The sequence below is a fragment of the Phoenix dactylifera genome, chromosome 18 (assembly GCF_051530095.1).
Source record: "Phoenix dactylifera cultivar Ajwa chromosome 18, Ajwa_hap1_PhDact_Kaust_v1.1, whole genome shotgun sequence".
Taxonomy (NCBI): domain Eukaryota; kingdom Viridiplantae; phylum Streptophyta; class Magnoliopsida; order Arecales; family Arecaceae; genus Phoenix; species Phoenix dactylifera.
The window spans coordinates 12149706-12170721 of NC_143207.1; positions in this window are offsets into that span (position 1 = coordinate 12149706).

The window sequence follows — 21016 nt, forward strand, 5'->3', positions numbered from 1 at the left end:
ACTAGTAAATGGTGCATTTGCATGCTAACTGAAATGGTAACATCAACTAGACATGATCACACAATTCACAACTTTGAAGATATGTGCAAGGTAGTGGAATGGGAAATCTATGTTCAGTTAATCATCCAGCGATGATGGAAACAACGTTTGAAGTTTTGTCTGCAACTTCGATATTAAAATCTACACTTTTAGCCAAAACTAAAACTGAATCTGGGGTCAGTTTTGAAGTTTTGATAGAAAATAACTTATGGAACCTAATTTTGAACAAAAATGGCCACTTTAATTTCTTCTTTGTTCATGTAGGTACTTTTGGATGATAAAGAGTAAGCCCCTAGAATGCAATATTTGCAAGATTGAACTCAAAACTTGTAGTTTTGAATCGCTTGTAAGCAGTCAGGTGTTTAGTTGCAAAACATTTGGTGGAAACATGAATTTTTCTAAAACAAAAATGTTATTGATTTAAATTTGACTCAAACTAGACAGAGTTTTGTAAACCTTATCTACATTTTGTCATGTATCACAAAAAGGCCAAAAATTCACAAATATGGATATATTTTTATAAAAGTTAAAAAATTTATAAATTGATGCCCACACACACATTTTGGGATAAGATTCTAAGTAGCGTCTTATAACATTAAAATGGTATCTGATTTAATTTTCAAACTTTGTGCTACAACTTTAATTTTTTAAACATTTTACACTTTTATTTCTGATAAATCTTATATTTTAAAAGCCATGAATCCATTGAGACTATATATAATACCGAGAAATTCCAGACTATAAAATACAAAGAAAAATGTTAAGTAAATACTTGCTTTATTTTTCCTTATTTTTTCTATTTTTGTTGATTTTCCATAATCTTTTTGGCTAAAGCTCCAAAACTCAACCCAACACTGATGGATTGTACAATTTGCTTGGTATTCAATATGAAATATGATTCCATTCAAGATTGCAAAATTTTAACCTTGCCCAACAATTGCTATCAATTCCCAAAGAAGTCCATGCCTGCAAAATTCAATATGAAAAACAAGACGAACTTGAGCTTCGTGGCATCCTTAGACCCAGTGCTGCTTTTAAATTATTTCTATGACGACCACTTCTTTTCAAAACACGCTCAAAGGACTGCCCTGACAAACTTTTTAGCCCCTAAGACCTTCATTCACAGTATTAGGCTATTTAATTAAATGTCTAAAAGTATTCAAATTCAATATATAATGAACCAAACTTTCTCCATGGCTCCGTTCTATTCTACTTGTTTCTTCACTTTAGTTTTTTCTATTTCTCATTTCATTCTTGACCGCAAATATATATTGACTTTGTACTTAAGATCCAGTAAAAACAAGAACAAAAGAATAAGCCATTTAATAAGGATATTGTGAGACCCTGAAACTGGGCCCGGTCCATTGACCGGCCCAGCCCAAGGATTTCGACCTCACGTGCGGCGCACGTGAGGGCGGGTGAGAGGGGGGGAGCCATCCCGAAGAAGCCGGCTCCCCTGTTCTTTTTTAGGGCTTCTCCTCTCATTGAAGAGATTGGAAGAGGAGCCGCTGCCGGCCGAGAGAGAGGGGGGGGAGAGAGAGAGAGAGAGAGAGAGAGAGAGAGAGAACCATTAAAAAGGTGGGTCTTCTTCGGCACGGGTCTTCCTCTTCCTCCATTACCGCCGAAGAGAAAGAGGATCGCCGGTCTTCGTCGGAGGCTAAGGTAAGGGCTTCTAACTTTCATCTCCTTCCTTCCGTGATATTTAGCCATGATTTACTGTGGTTTTGAGCCGGCCAAGCGCCGGACTTGGGTCCAAAACGGGGTTTCGGCCCGTAAGCTCGTCGCCGTTGCGCGTTCATCGCCGCCAGCCGCCGGGGGGTGGCCGGGCTTGCTCCGCCACCACCTGCCGCTGCCAAGGCCGGCTGCCGCGGCCGCCCTTGGGTTCGATCGAGAGCAAAGAGGAGGGGGCGGCAGGGGGTGATGAATCCCTGTTTCGCCGAAAGAGAGGAAGGGAGTCGAGAGAGAAAAGAAGAAAGAAGAAAGAGAAAAGAAGAAAGAAGAAAAAGAAAAGAAAAGAAAAGAAAAGAAAAAGAAAAGAAAAGAAAAGAAAGAGAGAAAGAAAAAAAAATAATGATAATAAAATAAAAGGAGGGTGGTCTATGGGTATGAATCTGAATCCGAACTCGAACCCGAGGTGCTAGACACTTCGGCAGGATCGGCCCTGGGAGCATGTTAAAATTTAAGTTTTTATATATATTGTGATTAGTTTTAAAAGAAAATATGATTTTTGGATATTAGGTCCTGCGAGGAATTTGTGAGATTAATTGGATTTGTTGTGGATCGCGTTCAAAGTAAGTAATGAACTGCCTTCGCTAGACTCTTATTTATATAATATTATTTTTGTATCGAATAAATTGTTAATAAATTTATATGTGATTTATGAATTTTACGAGATGATGCTTTGAATGAAAAATAGATATATAAATTGGAATAATATTTTTCAGACTATTGTTATATTACTGTTCTTGCATTGTATATGCATATTTAGATCGGATTATGATATATCTATTATGTTACAAAAGAATTTTGATGTGCATTAGATTTAGAACTCTCAGCCTGGCTATGTTCTGGATCCTGCCAATAGGGGGTTATGCATTGGCAATTCTGGCCCCACCACAGGGTATAAGTGTGGTATTCTGGCCCACTCCGCAGGGTATAAGTGCAGTATTCTGGCCCACTCTGCAGGGTATAAGTGCGGTATTCTGGCCCACTCCGCAGGGTATAAGTGCGGCTCTGTTTCTGGCCTAGCCATAGGGTATAAGTGTGGTCGTAGCTAAAGGCTGATGAGATGAATATGATTTGTTTCGAATCAGATTTATGATTATGTATATAGATATTTGAAAAATACGAATTTTAAAGAATTTATGCTTGAAAAGGAATTGATTATGTTATTATGTTGATTCATCGTAATTTGTATTTATATTTTATGTTATTATATGAATTGACTAGTTAAGGTGTTTATTACTTACTGGGCTGTCTAGCTCATTATACAATTTCTTGTTGTTTTACAGATTCTGAGAACTAACCTATCGGGGATTTAAAATGGGAGAGCGACTAGAAGAACTGAAGCACAAGTTATCCTAGATTAGGCTTTATTTAAATTGATGTTTTATATTTATTGTTCCGCTGTGTATTTAGAACTGTGAGACTATATAAATTGTGTCAGTCAATGGAATAAGATTGCATTTATTTCAGCTGAATTATTTTATTTATATAACTAAGATGTTTGGTTAAGATGCCTTGCATGCTCGTGGGGAGAGTTTCCTACGGGTGTGCGGCGGTTGGCGTGGACCCCCGGCTCGCGATCTCGGGCCGGGGGCGTGAGATCGCGAGCCGGGGGCGTGACAACTTTTATGGTATGAGAGCATGAATGGATAAATTCTAAAAAAAAAAAAAACTCTGACATGACATGAGTGTAGGTGGGTAGACACTAGGGACATTGGGACGTTAGTTTATGATGATTGTAATAACCATTCTATGTACTTGTAATGAACTGGTAAGCTTATTATTGGTATGCTGCTATCTGATAGACATAGATCAGGATGCCTCCACGTCGGACGAGAAAGACTACTCGCAGAGCTACTAATAAGGCACCCAACCCGCAAAATGACAGTACACCCCAACAAGCTGGTAACACCCCTCAGCAGGAGAGAGTCGTCAATCCTGCTAGTGATACTCAGACAGGACAACAAGAGCCAGGCCTAGGCCAAGTTATGCAGACCAGAGTGGGCCTTATGCAGATGCAACAGCAAGTGCAACAGCAGTTGCTCCAACAACAAGCACAGTTGGCCCAGACACAACCACAGCAAGGACGAGGGGAACAATGTGAACAACGTAGCAGTATAGCTGAATTTAAGAGGCTGGCTCCTCCAGCTTTCAAGGGGACTACAGAACCGTTGGAAGCAGACAATTGGCTTATAGAGATGGAAAAAGCATTTGCTGTCTTGAGATGCCAGGATGATGAAAAGATTTTGTTTGCATCGTACATGATGCAAGGTGAGGCATTCAACTGGTGGCGGATGTTGGAACATAAATATGAGCAGGATAGGGAGCCACTCACTTGGGAAAAATTTCGAGGAGCATTTTATGATAAGTATTTTCCTCGGAGTGTAAGGATGCAAAAAGAGCAGGAGTTTATTCATCTAAAGCAAAGGAATATGACTGTTGCAGAATACGAAGCTAAATTTACCGAGCTAGCCAAATTTGTTCCAAAGTTAGTCGAGGATGAGCTAGATCGAGTGCATAAATTTGAGATGGGACTAAAGACTGAAAGTAGAAAATAAGTGATACCTTATGAATTGACTACCTATGCAGCTGTGGTAAATAAGACTTTAATAATTGAAAGGGAAGTTAATGATGAACGGTTGGAAAGGAAAAGAAATCAAAAGAAGAGGAACAAATCGAATGAATTTCAGGGGCAGAGCAATGAAAACGCCGAAAGTTCGAACAGGAAATCAACGAGTGACAACACTAAGCAGGTGAATATCAATAAATGTTCTAGATGTGGTAAGGCTCATGCTAACAAGGATTGCCATTGAAACACCGGTGCCTGTTTTAGATGTGGTAAGATAGGTCATAAAATTGCAGACTGCCCACAAAGAAACGAGAATAGATCTACTCAGGCAATGGAAGGAAGCCAGGGGCCAAAGACTCAAGGAAGAGTATTTGCACTTACACAACAAGATGCACAGGCTTCTGATGTGTTGACGATAGGTATTAATCTAGTCCCAATATTTATTTCTATTTATTGTTTTGCCATGCCCACTTCTCTTTGTTAGACAACTCATTATGCTACTAGAAAAGATTCAATAGTTACATAACATTTTTTTGATTAATTATCAAAAGAAGAATATGAACTTTTAAATTTTGAAAGTGTTCACCTAGATTAAGACATAGTAATGAATGTACCAACAAGCAAGTAATTCTAGGAAAAAAAAAATCTAGACTTGACACGGGTATGTTGAGGTTTAAATCAGAATGTGCAGAGAAAATGTGGTGAATAGAATTATTTGAAATTGGTCAGACAAGACGACTTTGATTTGAAGAGTGTTATGACTTAGTTTGGAAGAAGTATAATCTACTCTTGAACTGCATGTATGAAAATTTCGTGGACGAAATTTCTTTTAAGGGAGGAAGGATGTGAGACCCTGAAACTGGGCCCGGTCCATTGACCGGCCCAGCCCAAGGATTTCGACCTCACGTGCGGCGCACGTGAGGGCGGGTGAGAGGGGGGGGGAGCCATCTCGAAGAAGCCGGCTCCCCTGTTCTTTTTTAGGGCTTCTCCTCTCATTAAAGAGATTGGAAGAGGAGTTGCTGCCGGCCGAGAGAGAGGGGGAGAGAGAGAGAGAGAGAGAGAGAGAAACATTAAAAAGGTGTGTCTTCTTCGGCACGGGTCTTCCTCTTCCTCCATTACCGCCGAAGAGAAAGAGGATCGCCGGTCTTCGTCGGAGGCTAAGGTAAGGGCTTCTAACTTTCATCTCCTTCCTTCCGTGATATTTAGCCATGATTTACTGTGGTTTTGAGCCGGCCTAGCGCCAGACTTGGGTCCAAAACGGGGTTTCGGCCCGTAAGCTCGTCGCCGTCGCGCGTTCATCGCCGCCAGCCGCCGGGGGGTGGCCGTGTTGGGAACCCGCACACGACGCTGATATTTCAAAAATTTTTCAGATGGCAGCGGAAGAGGCATGTGCGGGATCGACGTTCATCGCATGAACGTTGTTTCATGAACCGTTCGTAGTTAGATAAGAATTAAAACTTTTAAAACCTTTAGGAAGATCAGATCTTCACCTTGTGCGGGTAGATGATCACCGCAAACTGAAGTTCGTGGTTTTAGGATGAAGGTTCGCTTGAAGCCGTTCAAGTGTCCGGCCTCTACGGGTGTCCACACGAAGCAGGAACCGATCCAAGCTCTCTATCTCACCGGGGTGCTATCTCCCTTGCAGAGATAGCTTTTGATGGCTGATCTCCTCTCTTTCAATCAATCCTTGATTGTGCTTGAGAGGAGGAAGAAGAAGGATGAAGATGGGAAGAAGATCAAAAGCCCCTGCAGCCTTCTTCTCTTTTCATGCGTTGGAGCCAAGGAAGAAGACCAAGAGGAGGGAGACGCCTCCTCTTCTTTTCCCTTTGCTGATGGCGGCTGAACCAAGGAGAGAGGAGGCCACGGCTGGAAGGAGGTTATTCACCCACCTAGGGTTCCGCCAAGGCCTCTCCTTTTAAAGGTGTGGAGCTCCTAACTTTTAGGAGCTCCTTATTTTCTTCCAAAGAGGGGCGCCGGCCCCTCTCTTCATGCCGCACTAAGGAAGAGCAAAGGAGGGGCGTGATCCTTCTTTATTGTGTTGCCCTAATCCTCCTCTAAGGAGGATTAGGTGTCCCTCTTATGGCTAAGTCCTAATCCTATTAGGCTTTAACCAAATCATGAATCAATTGGGTTCAATCTATGCTAGTCCTAATCCAATTAGGACTTGAATGAACCATGACTCAATTGAACTCTTCAATCCTAATCCAATTAGGAGTCATGTTGATTCATTAGATTAATAATTAATTAGGACTTAAGGAATCCTAATCCAATTAGGATTTGTTTAATTTTAGTCCTAATCCAATTAGGACTCTATTTGAATCCGAAGTCCTATTCCGATTAGGACTCTAGGAATCCTATTCCAAGTAGGAATCCAATTTTGATTCAAAACTCCTAATCTCATTAGGATTGCAGGAATCCTATTCCAAGTAGGAATCCCAGTCCTACTCCAACTAGGATTTCCAGTCCTAATCTAATTAGGACTCTAGGAATCCTACTCGAAGTAAGACTCTTGTTTCAAGTCCAATTAATTAATTCCCTTTGTTCCTTCTTCAGCTTCTTATCAATCGAATTGATTATTTGTGATTCATAATCACTTTTTAACCATCGGATCGGTCAATACTTCTGGTGTGTGTGACCCCATAGGTTCTACTCTGACTGGTAGTGAGATATATTGGGATCTCTATCACAATATCATTGAAAACTCCTTTTAATGGGTTGGAACGATTCCAACTCAACTCATTAGGGTTTATTGATCATCGAGATAATCCCTGTGAGTCCCACCATCCACCAGTGACACCTACAGGATCAGGAACTACAGGATCAGGAGAGTCCTCTGGCGGGAGATCACCAGTCTTACCGCCCAGGGTGTCTCGACAGTTGTAGTTGGTGACTTCAATTGCATCTTGAGTTCGAGTGACAAGAGGGGGGGCAGCCTTCATGGATAGAGCGGACAGGAGGAAGTTTCGCGATTTTGTGTCACGTATTGGCCTGGTGGACTTAGGGTTCTCCGGACCTCAATTTACTTGGTGCAATAATTAGCTTGACAGTGCTAAGGTTTAGGAGCGTCTAGACAGGGCCTTTGCGTCCTCTGACTGGATCCTCTATTTTCCCACCTGCAGGGTTAGTCACTTACCTCGGATTGCTTCGGACCATTGTCCCCTGCTGATTTCCACATCATCGGGACCTAGTCATCACAGCCCCTTCCGTTTTGAGAAGGTTTGGCTATCGTACCCCGAGTCCTGGGATATTGTCCGTGATGCATGGCGCATCCTGGTGCGTGGGGATGCTATGCACAGGGTGTCGCGCAAACTAGAGTTGGCTAAGAGGCATCTCCGGCAATGGAACTGTGAGGTTGTGGATGATATTTTTCGGAGAGTTGAGGGGGTCGAGACTGTGATCGTTACGTTGCAGAGGAAAGAAGATCTAGAAGGTGCGCTCTTGGTGGATGACATGGGTGACCTCTGGGGGCTTCTAGCGACTCACCACTCACTACTACGGCAGCACGAGATCTTCTGGCGACCGAAATCCCGAATTCAGTGGGTACGTGAGGGTGACCGCAACACTAGTTTCTTCCACTGGACTACGGTTATCCGGAGGCAGCGGAGCACGATCCATTCGTTGCGAGATGGGTCTGGACATCGGGTGGCAGGGGAGCCTGCCATTCGACAGATCCTGTTGGATTTCTTTCGTGCCAGATGGACGGAGGATGCGGATTCCGGCGACAGAGACCACCCCCCGAGGGTGGATGCGGGAATCAAGGATGATGAGAATGTAGCCCTGGTCCGACTGATGTCGGCATAGGAGGTACAGAAGGTAGTCTGGGCTTTGGCTCCAGATAAGGCCCCGGGACTGGACGATTTCCCCCCGTTCTTTTTCCGACAGTATTGGGGTATCATTCAGACAGCGGTGGTAGAGGCTATTCAGTGCTTCTTCTCTCAGGCGGTGATGTCGGAGGATTGGAAGGCTACCTTCATCACGCTCATTTCGAAGCGTCAGGAGGCGGCTGAGCCTGGTCACTTTAGGCCCATAAGTTTGTGCACAACCTTGTATAAGGTTGTGGCAAGAATAATGGTCGGAAGGATGAAGCCCCTTCTGCCTGGCATCATCAGCCAGGAGCAGGGGTGTTTGTAGCTGGCAGAAATATTTCCTATAGTGTTCTGTTGGCCCAGAAGATGATGTGGGATCTTCAGCGAGTATCGAAGCGATGTAGCTTGATGGCTATTAAGCTGGATATGGAGAGAGCTTACGAAAGGATCAGATGGAGTTTTCTTCAGCAGGCACTGGAGACGTATGGGTTCCACATGTGATGGATCGGTTGGGTTCTGGGGTGTGTCAGGAGGCCAAAGTTTTCTATCTTGGTCAACGACACACCATCACCTTTCTTCGAGTCTACCATGGGGCTGCATCAGGGATGCCCTCTATCACCTTATTTGTTTATTATTTATGTTGACATTTTGTCTCGTTACTTGCAGAGAGTGTGTGCCCTTAGGGAGCTGGAGGCCTATGTCCCTGCCCCGGGGCTAGCCCTCTTTCTCACTTACTCTTCGCTGACAATTGTCTTCTTTTGGCCAGGGCGCGAGTTTCTGATGCACGGGTCCTTCGTAGGGTGGTGGCGGATTACTGCACGATGTCAGGTCAGAGAGTTAATTTCCAAAAGTCAGCTGTTCACTTCAGCCCGAGCACGGAGAGCAGGGTCATACAGGAGATCCGAGGGATTCTGCAGATACCTAAGCAGGAAGAGACATTGACCTACCTAGGAGTTTCCATCACAGGCTGCAGACTACAGGTGGCAGAGTGCTCTAGTCTGGTGCAGCGGATAGAGAGCAGGTTGGAGGGATGGAGAGCGGCTTTCTTGTCTATGATGGGGAGACTGACTTTGATCAGATCGATGTTGGGGTCCATGCCAGTATATCTCATGGCCAACACCGTGGTTCCGAAGACGACATTGCTGAGAGTCGAGCGACTGCGGTGATGCTTCCTATGGGGGTCACATGGCGGAGGCCGCGGGGTGCATTTGGTGGCCTGGGAGCATGTTTGCCGGCCTACCAGTGAGGGCGGTCTCGGGGTGCAGTCCCTACTGGAGCGGCACGAGGCTTTCATCGCTCGGCATGCAGCTCGGTTCCTGCTAGAGCCACATGGGCTGTGGAGTCAGGTGATGGCAGCCAGATATGGCCGCAAGGGCTCAGGGGTGGCATGGAGTGGGCAGCGAGTCTCCTTCATGTGGCATGAGATTGGAAGGTACTTGCCGATGGTGTCAGCAAACACCAGGTGGCTGATAGGCGATGGGCAGAATATTGATGTGACTGCGGACCCATGGGTGGATACCGCCCCGCTGAGGTGCTGGCCGACCATGGTCGATACGGAGGCAGTGGAGGGGTTGCTGGTTTTCGATCTTCTTGCCTCGGGAGAGTCTGCGTGGGATGACGCCAGGCTACGATAGTTATTCAAAGGATACCTAGCTAAGAGGATCCGATCCCTTCTGGTGCCCAGATGTGGGGGACCCGATATCAGGGTTTGGGGCACCTCTTGCTAGTCCAGCATCAGACTGGGAGACCTTTCCCGTGTTATCCAGCAGGAGCATGAACCGGGGCAGGACTGCACCTGGATCTGGAGGTCGGGGCTGAAAGTGCATCCTAGGTTCTTCGGTGTTTAGCATGCTGAATTTTTTTTTTTAAAAAACCATGGCTGAACCTGATCGGGTTGCCTATGTACCCCTTCATAAGGGGGATCAAGCCACATGTAGTTCTTTTTAAGTTTCAAAAACACAACGAAAAAATGAATCAAATAATTTAATTCATGCATGCTTACAAGATCAAATCTAGAAATCAGCACATTAAGAACACATAGAATTATACCGAAATCGTTTAAACAATTATGCTAAAACTTTTATGCATGATTAACTATCAGATCTGAAACTTAAGAACTCTATTCCAATTAATCTCCAAATATCCATTGAATGAATTTTGGAGATATCTCCGTGAGGAGTCCCAAAAGAGGGTAAAATCTCGGAAAATCGGACCTAGACCTTGACACCATAATAAATGATTAATGCTAGATTAATACCTTTTATGATGGATAAAAGTTGTGGATCTGATCCTTGACTTCGTAGCCATGCACACGAATGGCCTCTACGAGAAGTACACGCGAAGCCCTGAAGGATCTTCTTCCGCAGCAGTGCTAATAGTTGCAGAACACTTGAAAGCTGAAATCTACTTGTCGGGATTCAATCAACTCTTGATCAATCGTCTTGAAGCAGATGGAGATGAGGTTTGTAAGAAAAGTAGAGGACTCAGATCTGATCTTGAATCTTCTAGATATTCAACCTGAAAACTCTATCTAAAATGGAGAAGAAGAGGAGGAGGAGGCGTGTGAGGAAGAAGGCTGCAATAGATATTTTGGGTGCCCATGTTTGACCCCTTTTAATGGCCTCCGAATTTTCATTCGAAATTCAAAATTTATCTTCAGAAAACTTCCTTTAGTTGCCGCATGCAAAGGAATAGGAACAACCCAAATCAGATCTCAACCAAATCTGATTTAAATTCAAATTTTAAACACATGTGCAAGAGGGGAGGAATTTGAAATCCATGCAGCATAATTTTCCTTCCTCTTGTCGCATATATTTCATTTGAAATTCGAATTTAAATGATTCAGAGGTTCACACGCCAGCTAGGGAAGTTATTTGATGTATGAAATCATTTAATATATTGCTTAATATTTGAATTCAAATTCAAACAACAAACAATGTCGCCATGTGTCAAGCAATGGGTCCATGCGCCATGCAATAATTTTGGTTTATTTAAAATTCATGAAATCCAATTCCATGTCGCCACTAATTGCCACATCATCTGAGCCTAATCCTCTTGGGTTGCACCTAATCAAATTTGGTCAAACCCGGATTAAAACAAAGCAATTTGGTTGAACCCAATCTAATGAGGTCAGACCCTGATTGAGCTCAAATTGAATCCAATTCAATTTTTGGCTCATCCAAACTCAATCAAATTGAATTAATTACTTTGTGTTGGACCTAATCCAATTAGGTCAATCCCCAATTAAGCGCAAATTAATTTAAAATTAATTTGATCAGCTTAAGTCCTTTTTGGTTCCGACCTAATCCAATCAGGTCAAAACTCTGATTGAGCCCAAAGTTGAATCCAATTCTATTTGGCTCATCCTTAGCACAATTACTCAATCAAATTGAGTTTATTAGTAATTTAATTACTAATTAATCCTCCAATAATTACTTTAATTATTTTATAAGATAATTTGCCAATCAAATTGACCAAATTATCCCTGAATAATTCTTAATAATTCATCAGCCTTCTTGATCAATCAGAAATCTTCTATGTGTGTGACCTCATAGGTTCGAACTTAGGCCGGTAGTATAGGAACGACTTCCTACACTAATCGATGTAACCATCTAGCAATGGTACCCGACGTCCGGATAGGCTGAATATATGCGAAGCAAATATTCTGAAACCCTAGACTATGGTTACTGTATAATTCAATCCCTTTGACTCCTAATGCCAGGATGACTTAGAGCTCACTGTCAACCCTATAATTAGTACATCCATTATGTGATTAACTTTAGATATCCCATGACTCCTCACTGGAATTACCCTGGCCAAGGTTTTGCTAAATTAATCATAAGACATTATCTCTTGCTTTCAGGAGGGGTCAATTCCATCTTGACTCATAACTGACTACGCAAGTACTTGACTGTACCCAGTGACCTTCCGTCACTGAATTAGAAATTTAGGTAGTCCGGTACCAAAGTACAGTGAATTGCTTGGTAGTCACAGATTGCGGTCTCAGGTCAGAGAGCCAAACTTATATCCATATCTACTCGGAACATCTCTCGACAGTAGAGCATTCCGGAATTGGTCACGTTCAGTAAAATGTACTCCTACACTTCACCTGTGTGGCATACCAGTGTCTCCACACTCTTTGGTTAAGAGGACAACCAACGTATATGTCACACAATGATCTAATCTCGATAATGTTGTCGTCCTAGTAACAACATATCATTTGGTTACGAACAAGTTTAAGGACTCAAAGATAAATCCTCCTTTATTATAACATAAGTCCTAAGGACTTTATCATATAAGAGTTCATTTGAAGATGAAATGATGAATAATGCCAAATAACACTTTATTAATTTGTCAATTCATTTTCAAAATTTAATCATCAATATGCTGACGAATGACATTTAGGATACAAATCCCAACAGGGGCTTCATCTGAGGGCGGCAGTCTTTCTATGGAAGGTGGCGTGGGACCGCCTTTCGACGAGAGCAGTGCTGAGCAGGCGAGGCTGGGGGATCCCAGCGGAGTGCGCGACATGCAGTGTTGAGAAGTCGGTCAACCACGTGCTCTTCTAGTGTACGTGGGCGGGGTCGGCATGACAGTGGGCAGGGATCCCGCGGGAGGTCTGGTGTGGGAGGCTTCAGTTTTTACAGATGATACAGCAGTGGTTGGCCAACCCTCGGACATGTTAGGCGGCTATGAGAGCGACCTGCACAGCTCATCAGATCTGGCTGGCCAGGAATGCCCGCACCTTCGGTGAGCGCAGGGTGTCACCGAGGTTTGTAGCGGAGTTCGCGTGAGTACATGCATTGGAGATCAGACCTTCTTCAGATGGACATTTAATAGCTCGGGACACCAGGGGTTCCCTCTCTACTCCAGAAGCTTCTCAGACGGTGTTCTTCACCTAAGAACCCCCACCCCCGAGTTTCCTCAAGGTCGACTTCGACGGATCGGTTCTGGATGGAGGCGCGTAAGGTGGTGCGAGCTTTGTGATACGGGACCCGCACTCCAGAGTGGTGGCAGCAGGTGGCTGTCAGTTGTTCGGCACGTCGGTTCCCAGGGCAGAGCTACGAGCTGTCTGGGCGGGTCTTCGATATGCGAGGCAAGTATTGCAGGCTGGCTCGGTTGTCCTGAAGGGCGACTCAACCACAGTCATCAGTTGGATTCAGGAGAGGCTGAGGGGTGAGGGCACAGACCACCCCTTGGTTCGGGATATAGGGATGATGTGCGGAGTTGGGGTGGCCGTCCAGGCCAAACATGTATTCAGAGAAGCCAATGGGGCGGCCGATTGGGTGGCTGCCTTTGCGGCTCATCATTTAGGATACACCCTTTGGGTGGGGGAGGGGGAGCTGCCACTGGCACTCCGTGAGTTAGTATTTTTTGACTTTATTGGGTGTATTCGTACACGTATTGTATGAAAATCCGTTTTCAGCAAAAAAAAAAAAGAACAAAACTACTGTCCCCAACTTCCCAAATTGCCCCTCTGCAGGCCAGGAAACTCTCCACCTCCCTTCCATCAAGAGAGAAGACTCATAGCCAGCTCCTGTTCCCGTTTTATATGGGGCCTTTGCTTCCTTTTGGTCAGCCTCCCGGAGGCCTTCCATTGGCCCAAGGCCTTAGGCGACCGCCTCGATCACCTTGGGCTCGGGCCGGCCCTGGTGCAAAGAAAGAGATACAAAGACTATAGGATAAATTTAATTCTAACTAATTTATACTTTTAAATATTATTTTTAAATTTTTATGTATTAAAAATATAAAATGTTATATACATATTTCTCAATAAACATCCTAATAAACTCATATATATATATATTTATATATATATATATATATCTTTTTGTATGCATGAAACATGTGTTCTATAGTATGCCGTACGGTTAATGAAACAAATTACCTTGCTTGATGCAACAACAAACGAGAAAAGAAAATTCAGATGCATGAATTAGAAAAAAGTAAGACACAGAATGCAAGCATTTTGATTTATTCTCGAGTCGAATATATCTTGCTCAAGTGATTATTATTTCTAGATAATGTTAAATTTTCTCTCGTGTGCGCATGCATGTTGTATTTTACTTATCAAATTAAAAATCTTGACCAGTCTATATTTTTTTCCCCAATACCTGATGGTACAACGCCGTTTTGGGAGAGATCCCTCTAACCTATGCCTGGAGGACGAGAGTCCGTTGCAGCGCCCTGAAATCTAGCCGTCGTGTGAGCGATCTGAAAAATCAGACAGATAGCGTACTTGGGCTGCAATAACGATGGCAAGAGAAACCATCAATCTTATTAGATGCGTCACTCGGGGTCAATGAGAGTCTGGGCAAGCTGGCATTTACTTTCAAGCCAAACTCAAAATAAGATCTCTACTAGAAAAAAAGTGAAAAAGGGTCGAGAGCTAAACTATCTTCTGAGCTTTTCTTAGTTCTAACCTGATCATCTTCTCCTCCAAGCGAATATTGTGTCATCTTGAATTTGAGTGTGCCAACTTTATTCTTGTCATACCTCGAATTTTGCTTGCACCACTTTTCTCCACCCCCGCTGCCCATGGTCTTTGTCACGCGCAGATTCCAGCTGCCTCTGCCCACCGGCACTTTCCGTATCGCCTTCGAATGTTTATCATAAAAGAGAGGGGTGTAGCACCAGTATCCCATTGCACTGTTGACAGGAGCTTGTCCAGTGGAATCGAATAATTCTTCCTTAGAATCTACATATAGGAATCATCTATAAATGTGGGCTCACTAAAAGTAAAATCTTGCAGTCCAAAGAACGAGCAGGCACCTGGCTGTATATATATATGTTGTGAAGCACTACATAATCAAACCAATATGGGCAAAAGTAGATAATGTGTGTGTTTTTTTTTTTCGCATCGAGAAAATCACTACGAGATGATTGGCAATCTTGTTTAACTATATCATTTATCCTGCTCACTTATAAAGTTTTCTGATACCCTCTCATGTTGATAAGGTATGGTGTAAATCTGTTTTTTACTCTAATAAAAATAAAAAGTATAAAAAAAAATATCGGTTCTAATAATACATTGTAGCAGTCGCACAAGAACCAGTACCACCACCACCACATGAACCGCTAATTATAGTAGAAGCCGAGCAAGAACCACTACCACCACATAGGGTTTAGGGCAAGCTAGATCAAACTAGACTGATAATTACACCTGTTTCTGCTCTGTTTCCCTTGTAGAGGATTTCTCAGTTATCTAGTCTGCATGTTCCAGCTGGTCGGTCAGGTTACGGTCAAAAATCTCGTAAAGCAAGGATAACTCGGGGATAGAATTGATGTCCCGCATTGCCATCAGCCGGACTTGGGTTACTTCAACTGATGAAGGACCTTCATCATGGAGACGGGAATTAGTTGAGGTACATTCTAGGTTCCTGGGAGCCCAAAGCCATCCCACGCGCTGACACAAGCCTGAATTTCTGCCTATAACGTGATATAAAAATTTCTCTGCGTACCTAGAGACATTTAAGGCAAAGCACGTGGTCTTGGGGGTCGCTTGTGGTTGCTGAATCCAGAACCCAGATACCAAATGAGGCCTCCATTGACTTGATCGCGCGCATACAATTAAGTTTCCTCGGTTCCAGAAGCAGTCGAGCTTTAGGCTAGGCATTATTTTTATACTAGTTTCCCAGAACTTTCCCATTCCTCCAATGAAGTCTTATAACATACAGGGCTTAATGAGGTGCATCCCTACAATATCGAAAAAGAGTAGTTGCCGTTCTAGATGGGGACGATAGACATGTGCCTTGGTGAAGGGCATCCATACAATATCGGAAATTGTAAACAAATTTTAGTTTGGTTCTGGATTTGAGGATGAGGTTTTACATATATACTATATATATACATATATGAATTCATTGTTATGATAACAAATGCACACTTTGGGGCACTCGTCCGAGTAGTTGCACGTCCCAGCGAAATTGCAAATGCTCGACATTGCCAACCAAAAGCATGCAAAGACGCCATTAGGCTTTCCAAAAACTCTAAGCTGAAAGAAACAAACTTTTATATAAAAAAAATAGAGATCGATATATATGTACATATATATATATATATATATATATATATATATATATATATATATATATATATATATATATATATATATATATAGAGAGAGAGAGAGAGAGAGAGAGAGAGAGAGAGAGAGAGAGAGAGAGAGAGAGAGGATTTTTTGTGATACTGACCGTCGTGGGCTGATACAACGAGAGCTAGTAGGAGAATGCTGACGATGAACAAGGACTGCTTGGCCGCCATCTTTAGAGAAAAATGAGGGGGGGAAAAATATAAGGTGTTTTGGGCCTTTGGCTTTTTGGTGCTGGCATTGGGATTTAAGGATGAAGGGCTCTTTGGAATAGGTCGTAAAAAGGAAAACTATTAATGGTGACATAATAGAAATCCATTTTTGGTAGTTACAGAATGGAAACCCTTTATAGTGTATCTCTACGAAGATTATTGAAAGATTTGCTATTTTTTTTCAGTCTGCATGTGGTCATAAATTGGCATACATGCATACATGCGGGCCACATGAGCCTATCTCAAGATGGGCCGGTGAGCCAAATTAATGAGAGGGCCAGGTCCTCACAACTTAGGATCATTGAATTAGTAACAGAAAATAAAGCTAGAAATGAGTCTGCCTGAGACCTATCAAGCTGGCCTAACATGAGATCAAGCTTTGGGTATGAAAATAATAGAAATAGTGTGTCATGTTTACAACTATCACTAGCTAAAAATATTAGGTCTTAAATGACCACATTTTTTTTCTTGAGCTTCAGTGTAATTCTACTTCTGAGTTTCGGTCGCAGGAACATGCATTTCTTGAAAAGCCTTCCTGGCAGAAGCATAGATCACTTGAACCAGGTTTGTTGGATCCACATTAGTATCAATGCATTCTCAGCAAGAAGCATAGAGAAAACAAACTTCCTGTCCTGTAAAATAGACATAAACTATACCAGGTGTTTGTAAAGAATCCAACATCTGCAAAGTTAATTGCATAAATACATCCCTAACATGTCATCAGTTATTAGTTTACTCTCCTAAAAGGAAGAGAAAAAGTAAAATTAATTGCATTTTATTCAGAAATGTACTCTTAGGGCCTTATGCCATCCCAAACATCATCAACAACATTGCAGTTAAAACTTGGATAATCTAGAAATTCTCAAAGAATTTACAATATCCTTCCCAGATGAACTTAGGGGATGGTCCACACTAGGATACATCATCAACACACTGACGAATTTTGAATTAATTTAACAAGTAAACACAGAATTCTATTATGGTAAAGTTTGGAAAGGGCAAGAAGTGGAGTTTCTAACTTTTTCAGATAAGCATATATTTATATACTAATTATTCTCCAACAGTGTACCTAAACATGTGTTTTTCATCACTAAGCAAAGCATACACAGGAACCAACTCATAATTCGATAGAAGTGAACCCCTAAGATGAAAAGAGCACTTCTATTCAATAGAAACTCAGAAGTCACAAAATATTCCCACTAAAGCAGAGGTTTTTGAAGGTCAGGATACCTGAGTATCTCAACAGTTGTTTGAAGACCTCTAGCTGACTCGGCCGCTGAAATATCAATGTTATCAGCAAGCTCAAACGTTCTGTTGCAATTCCTTTGGAGCATTGTAGCAATGCAGTCAAGATAAGGTTGTTTTAGACTTTTAGATGTTTGGGACTATCAAGCACTTCTGTCCTCTAGCGCAAAATATCCGCCACAACATCACCATGGAGACCTTCTTCCCACGAAGAACTCATTTCTCTCCCTCAACCTCCCTCTTATCATCACCAAAATCCAACGAACAACTTTCTGATTCCTCCAAAATCAAGCCTGGATTTTCACCAGAGGTGTCGCCTTTTTCACCAAATTCAGCAACATCGCCATTGGAGAAGCATTAGATTTGTCGCCAAAACCGGAATTTTTTATCGATTGCAGCCTCACCGGATTCAGAAATCGACGCGCTGTCCGGCTCCACAAAATTAAAGCTAGTGCTTTTGCCATCCTCCTCTCCGGATACCGCCTCGCTGCCGGACAAGAAGAATCTATGGTTCTGGTGGTGGGAGTGGGGAGAATCCATCTGGATGGAATCGGGTTTGGTGGTGGGATTTGGGTTAGAATTTCAGAAAGACATTGGGGATGGAACGGAAGAGGCCTCTGAATCGAGGAGGATCTCAGAAGGAAAACCCTAGCTCCTGTGGATCTCCACATCTCTTTTCTCCTCTATGTGATGTGGAGGCCTGATAAGAGAGAGGGAGGTGGTTTTTAGGGTTTACGGTTTCGTAACCCAAATAACACCGATATTTCTACGTAACGGGCTCCTACGGAACAGTTAATTGTGGATGTTATAGAAATAACAGCTGTTATCTATCCGACTGTAATCAGCCCATTATAACTGAAAATAATGGATGATTACCAAAAAAAAAGTGTTGCATGATAAGATGAAAATAAATATCTTCCGGTAGATATAGAGATTTTATGTTATTGAACACTAGAAATTTTGAATGGCAATTGTTTTTGTTGTTATTTATGAACTGTTATGGTGGGGTAGTGGCTAGATAATGATTGGACTTGTGTACATTTAGCGAGGTCATGATAAATGTAGAACTTTATTCCTTAGGAGCACAAATTTGAAGAACCATCTTAATTGGTATCAACCAAAGGGTTACAGTAGCAAAATATAACATGAACTTCACATGTCATACTTGATTCTACTTTGATGCCTATCTCGCTTGCTAATTAATGACGATCATGCCAACATCAAGGATACTAGCTAGAGCTAGAATCAAGCAGGCTGGGTCAGGCTAGGCCCTTAGTTGAGTATGACTCAAAATTGTCAAAATCTCACCCGAGCCCCAGCCCTATCTTAGCCCAGAACCCAATAAGGTTGACCTGACCCAACTGGGATGAAAGACTAGGCCGACCCAATCCATCCTTGTTGCCCTCGTTGACTCTCATTGTAGCAAGCTGGTTGAGCTCATCGAGAAGGCCCTTACCTTTGAGCGCAACCAACCAGGTAGACCTCACCGCCATGGTCCATCTGGACATGGTGGTCCTCCCCGACAGCGTGATCCACAACATCGAGTGGGAGGTGGAGAAGGTGACCGAAGTAAATACTCATATGGGCTTGCCGATGTCTTTGATGAAGCATAATGGTATGATCACCGAGCTTTATGCAAGGTCGCTTATGCGATCTGGCTCATAGATATTATCTGTTGGTGCTGCAAAGAGTAACTCCCAGCAGCATCTCTCAACCATTCAGATGATTAACTTCTTGATGAAGTGTGTGGATCCAAGGAGTATCTCTCCAAAGCCTCTAGTAAAGTAGTCCATGTCATGGAGCAATGCCAAAGTGATCTTATACCATTTGGCAGGAATGCAGCGTTTGAGGCATTACAAACTGCAAAGATGATAGCTGGACAAAAAGGATCTAAACATGCAATTGTTTCTTTCGAGGATGGCTTTTATATCAAAGCCTGCTTGGAAAGCAATAATGCAAAAGTTGAGTTAGAGTAGTCTGGCGATAGCGAGATGAGTGATACAAACAAGAGAAGTCAGAGGCATTTTCTGGATTTATATAGAGCAGTGCCACAAGCGCGGTAACAAGAGATATTGCCCCTAGTCCTCATGTATGCGAGTTGGAGAATATTGAATTTATTAACTAACTGTGTTATGTTCAGAGAAAATAAAGACTCGCAACGAATTTATTGGTCTTCCAGAATTTCCTACTACAGCTTATAATTGAGGGTTTGTTTGAATAATTGGACTGAAAATTTTATTGGATTCGTGGATTGGGCTAATACAACTAGCAAAATTATAGAATTATGGATTGGGTTAATACAACTAGCAAAATTATAGAATTATAGATTGGGTTAAGCCTATATTCATAAGTATCTAGAAATAGCTTTGGACAGGGCCGGCCCGAGTCCTAGCGCCTAAGGCCTCGGGCCAATGGAAGGCCTCCGGGAGGCTGACCAAAAGGAAGCAAAGGCCCCATATAAAACGGGAACAGGAGCTGGCTACGAGTCTTCTCTCTTGATGGAAGGGAGGTGGAGAGTTTCCTGGCCTGCAGAGGGGCAATTTGGGAAGTTGGGGACAGTAGTTTTGTTCTGGGTGGGGAGAAAGAGAGAGAAGGGATTTGGTTGGCTTGATACACGCGCGTCTGAAGCCACTCTTATCTTTCATCCCTTCTCTTTTTTGGTTTTGGTCTTGGTTTTCCTTCCCTCACATTACTCCTGATCCAGCCGGGCCATCAGGAAGAAAGATAGGGGGATTGGAGATGGACTTCTTGGAGGGTAGAGAAAGAAAAGGGAGGAGGGGGGGGGGGGGACTTTTATTAATTAGATGGAGTGAATTTCCCATAATGCCCCTACTTTCTCTCACAGAGATTCTTTCCGGGACAAATTCTTTCCTTTACCTTGACCATGAAGTGCCATGGGATAACCCAAGCATTATCTCAGTTTTTTAATCAATTTTATGGCCCTTCTTTAAGCATAATTACTTTTTCGTGCTTTCATTCAAAAATTATATTAAACTAAAAAAGCTTTTTATCTGTCTTTGTTTCATACATGCATTTTTTAGAAATAATGTACTTGATAACTATCTATTTTTATATCTTTTTTCTAAGTATTTTATATTTATTAAAAAAAATTATTATTAAAAAAAAGGCCTCATTCACTGAATCTGTCTTAGGCCTCCAAATGTATTGGGCTGCCCCTGATTACATTGGTTTACACAAGCTATAAAATATTTCCCATCCTCCTTTATTTTATTCTATTTTATGTTTATCTAGCATTTATTTATTTCCGCGTCTCACTTGCAGTCAAGGGTTGCTTCGTTGAGCACCAAAGTGGAGGCCGGCCAGTCCC